This window comes from Nicotiana tabacum, chromosome 24 (assembly GCF_000715075.1).
Source record: "Nicotiana tabacum cultivar K326 chromosome 24, ASM71507v2, whole genome shotgun sequence".
NCBI classification, from domain to species: Eukaryota; Viridiplantae; Streptophyta; class Magnoliopsida; order Solanales; family Solanaceae; genus Nicotiana; species Nicotiana tabacum.
The window spans coordinates 111,604,391-111,610,390 of record NC_134103.1 but is presented as its reverse complement, the minus strand read 5'-3'; positions in this window follow the sequence as shown (position 1 = coordinate 111,610,390).

Below are 6,000 nucleotides of genomic sequence, written 5' to 3'. Positions count from 1 at the left end.
AGCTTCATTTCATTAATTTTGACTTGTGTGCAAAATTTGAAGTCATTCCGGATTGATTTGATACGTTTCGGCGCAAAATATAGAAGTTGGAGGATTTAAAAATTTATAATTTGATTCGATGCGCGATTCGTAATTTCGGCGTTGTTTGATGTGGTTTGAAGCCTCGACTAAGTTTGTAGTGTATTTTGGGACATGTTGGTATAATTGATTGAGGTCCCCGGGGCCTCAGGTGAATTTTGGAAGGTTAACAGAGCAATTCGAACTTGGAAGAAGCTGCTGGAAAATGGCAGTAGTTGTTGGAATCACACCTGCGGAATTTTGGGCGCAGCTGCGATGTTTTCTACGCAGATGCGACGAGTCAGCGCAGAAGCGAAATTTGCTGTGCACCTGCGATCATCGCAGAAGCGGAAATAGCTCCGCAGGTGCGAGCTTATGGTTGGGCAGTGATCATCGCATATGCGCATCTTGGCTTGCAAAAGCGAAGCTGCAGATGCGGAAAATTAGTCCGCAGGTGCGAAACTGGGCAGAATGTTAAGGACCAAAAATGGTCATTTCGTCATTTTTCGATTGAGATTTTGGAGCTCGGGTTTTGGGCGATTTTGGAGGAGTTCTTCAAGATTTTGACTTGGGTAAGTGTTCTATATCCTAAAGTGATTATATTTCATGAATCTATGATTATATTCATCGTTTAATTCGGATTTAAATGGAAGAAATCAAGATTTTTACAAAATCTTCCAAAAACAAAAATTTAAAATTTGGAAGTCGAGTTGTTATTGGAATTCGATAAAATTGGTATGGTTGAACTCGTATCGGAATGGGTATTCGGATTTCATGAAAATTATGTCAGGTTCCGAGGGGCAAGCCCCGCGTTGACTTTTGTTGGCTTTTTGGAATAAATTTTTAAGTCGACGTATTATTATCCGGAATTATTTTCGATGAATTTTAATGAACTTATACAATTAATTTGGATAGAATTGAGCTGTCCGGAGGTCAATTCAAGCAAGAAGGCTATTTTGGAATATCAACCTAACTTTAAAAAGGTAAGTGTCTTGCTTAACCTCGAGTGGGGGAATTACCCCTTAGGCATTGAGTCTTATGTGCCATTTGTAAAATGTGAAAAGCCGTGTACGCGAGGTGACGAGTACATACTCGGGCTTATATGTGCAAAATTCATTGAAATAAAGTCTTAGGCATTATTGTGTAGTAAATTAGAAAATTGTGAAAAATTATTAAATTATCTGTTTGCCATGCATAAATCCTTATTGTTGAATTTATTTTTATATGATAATTTGATGTGATTGTTACTTGAAATATTTATGAAAGTTCGTGAGCATTGTTGGTTTAATATTTCTTGGAAATTAATTCCAATATGAATTTTCTTATGCAAATAATTAATTTAAGCTAGCTTAAGAATAAGTGTTAATATAATTATCTAAATTTGCATTAATGAAGGTTTTGTTTTATGCTGAGTAATTTCTATCTCTATTGATTATTTTTGGGTGTTATATCCATTGTGTGGAGCCTTGGGCTATTTGTTGTGAAATTAATTGATTTTTATTATATCTTTGGAATTTGGTTGTGGCCATTGGGCAAATTGTGATATGAATTAATTTTATTATGTTGCCATGTTAATTTTTCGTGTAAATTATTGTGTTGTGTGAGTTATTATTTTGGGGAGATAAGGATGGCATGTCACCGTTGATATTATGTGGGTATAAGGGTGGCATTTCACTGTTGTTGTGTTTGTTGAAATATTATCTGGGCGGAGCGATAAGGGTGGCTATAGGAGCGATAAGGGTGGCAATAGGAGTGACAAAGGTGGCTATTAATATTGTCTGGGCGGAGCGATAAGGGTGACTATAGGAGTGATAAGGGTGGCAATAGGAGCGATAAGGGTGGCTATTGTCAGGGATGATATGTGATGATGTGGGGTTGTGGTGTTGATAATTTTTATGTGATGCTGTAATTTTTTGTGTTTACTTTTATATCTTGTGCAATTTGCCTTGTTGTTGGTAAAATGATAACAATCTGATTTATGTTGAAATTGAGAGTCTGTGGCTATTGCCAGGCGGATTATAAATTGAAATATGGGCACGAGATACCGTGAGTAAATAATGAGGATATTTGGCACGTGAATTGTCCGTGCAATTATGATATGAAATATGGGCACGAAGTGCTGTGATGAAATAATAATGATATTTGACACGTGAATTGTCCGTGTAGTTGTGAAATGAAATGAGGGCACGAGGTACCAGGGAAATATGATGATTTAATTATAGGCACGAGGTGCCATAAAAATATGAAAATGGGCTGAGACCCGTATTTACGAAAAATATGAAAATGGGCCGAGACCCGTATTTTTATGATTATAAAATGAGATGTCACATGGTGACTTTTTAATTGAAAGAATTATATTCAAAATATTTATTTGGAAGGATTTTTATTCAAAATGAATTATATAAAAGAATTGTATTTGAAAGATATTTATTCGAGAAAATTATATTTGAAAAGATTTATTGAAAGAATTATATGTGAAAAATAATTATTTGAGAAAATTACATTTGAAAGAGAATTATTTGGAAGAATTAAATGTGAAGGATATTTATTTTGAAAAACTTGAATTAATTGGACGTACATGTATTTATTAATTGTTGAGTGATATTTATGGTATTCTTGTTGTCTTACTGCGCATACCACTGGTTGTTTTATCCTGCCCTTATTGCTATTTGTTTCCTAGTATTTTGTATATTATATTGCACAGGTTATTAGAATAGTGAGTGTCTTGACTGTACCTCGTCTCTACTCCATTGAGGTTAGTCTTGATACTTACTGGGTATCGATCGTGGTGTACTCATACTACACTTCTGCACATTTTGTTGCAGAGCTAGGTATTAGAGATATCGGACTTGAACAGAGTTACAGCGGGATCGTAAGGATTCAAGGTAGAGCTGCTTGGTCGTCGCAATCCCTTGGAGTCTTTTCATTTCATTGTACTGTTAAATTGTAATCAAACAGTATTGTATATTCGGTCCTTGTGACCATTTCATGTATTCAGTTAGAGTTTGTGACTCAGTACTACCAGTCTTGGGAGGTTGTATATTGTAATTATTTCCGTTGTTAGTTTCAAATTAAAAAAATGGCTTCAAAAGTTAATTGAAATCGGCTTACCTAGTCTTAGAGATTAGGTGTCATCACGATGCTTGTGGTGGGATTTTGGGTCGTGACACTTCTGATTCAGCGTTTTGGAAAGAGGCAGTCAATAGTGAGATTCAATCAATTTTGGATAACCATACATGAGAATTGGTTGATCTTCCTCCGAGAAATAAACCTACGGAAAATGAAAGCTGATGGCACTATTGACAAATATAAGGCAAGACTTATTGTCAAAGGTTATAGACAAAAGGAAGGCCTTGATCACTTTGACACTTACTCGCCAGTAACGAGGATAACATCTATTAGGGTATTAGTGGCACTAGCGGTCGTGTATGGTCTTGAAATCCATCAAATGGATGTTAAAACAACTTTCTTAAATTGAGAATTGGAGAAAGAGATTTACATGGAACAACGTGAGAGTTTTGCGGTTCCTGGTAAAGAAAAGAAAGTGTGCAAACTTATTAAGTCGCATTATGGACTTAAACAAGCACCCAAACAATAGCATGCCAAATTTGACCAAACAATATTGACAAGTGGATTTAAAATCAACAAGTGTGACAAATGTGTTTACATTAAAAACACTCCAAGTCATGAAGTCATTGTTTGTTTATATGTTAATGACATGTTGATAATGAGCAAAAGTATGGGAGATATAAATGCTATTAAATGCATGTTGGCTAGCAAATTCGACATGAAAGACTTGGAGCTGCTGACGTGATCTTAGGAATCAGAATTCATAAGACTCCACAAGGTCTAGCATTATCACAGTCACTACATTGAAAAAGTACTTGACAAGTTCAAGTATTTGGATTTCAAGGTTGCCAAGACTCCAATTGACGTGAATTATGCACTTCAAAAGAATGAAGGTGAAAGTGACTCACAACTGGACTATGCAAGAGTATTGGGAAGTTTGATGTATATCATGAATTGTACACGACCAGATATATCATGTGCTATTAGTAAACTGAGTCGGTTTACAAGTAATCCCAATCACATACATTGGATGGCAATGAAACGAGTTTTGGGGTATCTGAAACATACCCAAAATTATGCTTTGCATTATAACAAATATCCCTATGTGATTGAGGGATATAGTGATGCAAATTGGATCACTGGATCATCTGAAGTTAAATCTATGAGTGGATATGTTTTCACATTTGGGGGTGGAGCAGTGTCTTGGAAATCATCCAAACAAACGTACATCGCCCGTTCTACAATGGAATTTGAATTCATAGCTTTAGATAAGGCCGGTGAAGAAGCTGAATGGCTCCGGAATTTCTTGGAAGATATTCCATTTTGGCCCAAACCTTTGGCACCTATTTGTACACATTATGATATTCAAGCGGCAATAGGCAGGGCACGGAGCGTAAAGTATAACGGAAAATCTCGTCATATACGACGGAAACACAATACCGTTAGACAACTACTCTCTAGTGGTGTTATCACGATTGACTACGTATAGTCAAGAGATAACATGTCGGATCCACTTACAAAAGGCCTATCTAGAGAGGCAGTTGAAATATCATCAAAGGGAATGGGATTAAGGCCTAGGACAAGTCATCATGGTGGTAACTCTACCTAGCAGACTGGAGATCCCAAGAGCTAGGTTCAAAGAGATCAAACAAAGTTATGAATGACGGTTCAACATTGTCAAATAACCCAACCCATTCTCGTAATGAAGACAATGTTCAGAAATCGAGGTAAAGCATTAAGGCTTTTTGATGAGTCAATAAAGTTTAAAGTTTTTTAATGATTTGCTAAGTCTGGCAGGATATGACCAGATAGTGTGTCTATAGGATTACACATTTAGAAATCACCTATGTGAGTATGAAGTGTAAGCCGCTTCAAGGGGAATGAAAGTAAAGGCCCATTCTCTAAGCACTCATGAAATCAGGCGATGTTCATGGCTGAAACGAACACAACCGTGAGAATCATAGATGGTTAAGGATTGATTGTGTGACTTATGTTATCTAGGTATAAAACAAAGCTCGACGGTTCAAAGATATCAAATCTAACGATTGAGCGAGTATATCCGATATAAGTTCACTACGAAAAGTTCAAAGGGAAATCTACTTATCCAGATGTAATTAATTCTTGCATGTAAAACACACACGTGTCTGTGCATTCCTTTATTTTATAGCCATTCCCCATTCATGTGGGGGATTGTTGGACTTTAAGCTTGGTGTAGCTTAAATAGGGTGAATGAAAAATGGAGAGAAAATAAAATATTTGAGTTTCCCTCCTTAGCAAAGGGACATTGTCCCATATTGGAAGAATAAAAGACTTTTGATGGGTATTTATACAATTGTTCTTTTTCTAGCTCTTAAAGAGTTAAGAAGAAGGCAAGCCTTGCGCCGTCGTCGCTCGCTCGGCTCGGCTTCGATTTCGGCTTCGGCTTCGGATTCGGATTCGGTCAAAGATTGATTGATTAATCTTTTTGGACAAAATTCCTTTCAATTATTTAATTAATTAATTAACGAAAATTCAATCCGGAATAACTTATGACCCGCGACCCGGTCCGGTCCATTTTCTTTCCCGGATTATTTTAAATATGTTTGTTATTTCCCATAATTTTTTCACCTATTCCAACAGATATGGTTGCAAACCTTTTCAAAATCAATGCCAAATGGTCTATAAATATGCCTTGAATCCCAAAATTTTTACTTATAAAATTTTCTAATTATCTTCTTCTTCTTCTGCGCAATATTTTTCAGTGTGTTTTATGACCATTGAGTGGTTCGCCGTTCACCAGAGAGTTTGGTACCAATACGCTGGTGAGTTAAATCATTCTATCCTGGGAGGATTGTAATGACTCAACCGGTCATTTTAACTTTTAGAAACCCGTTT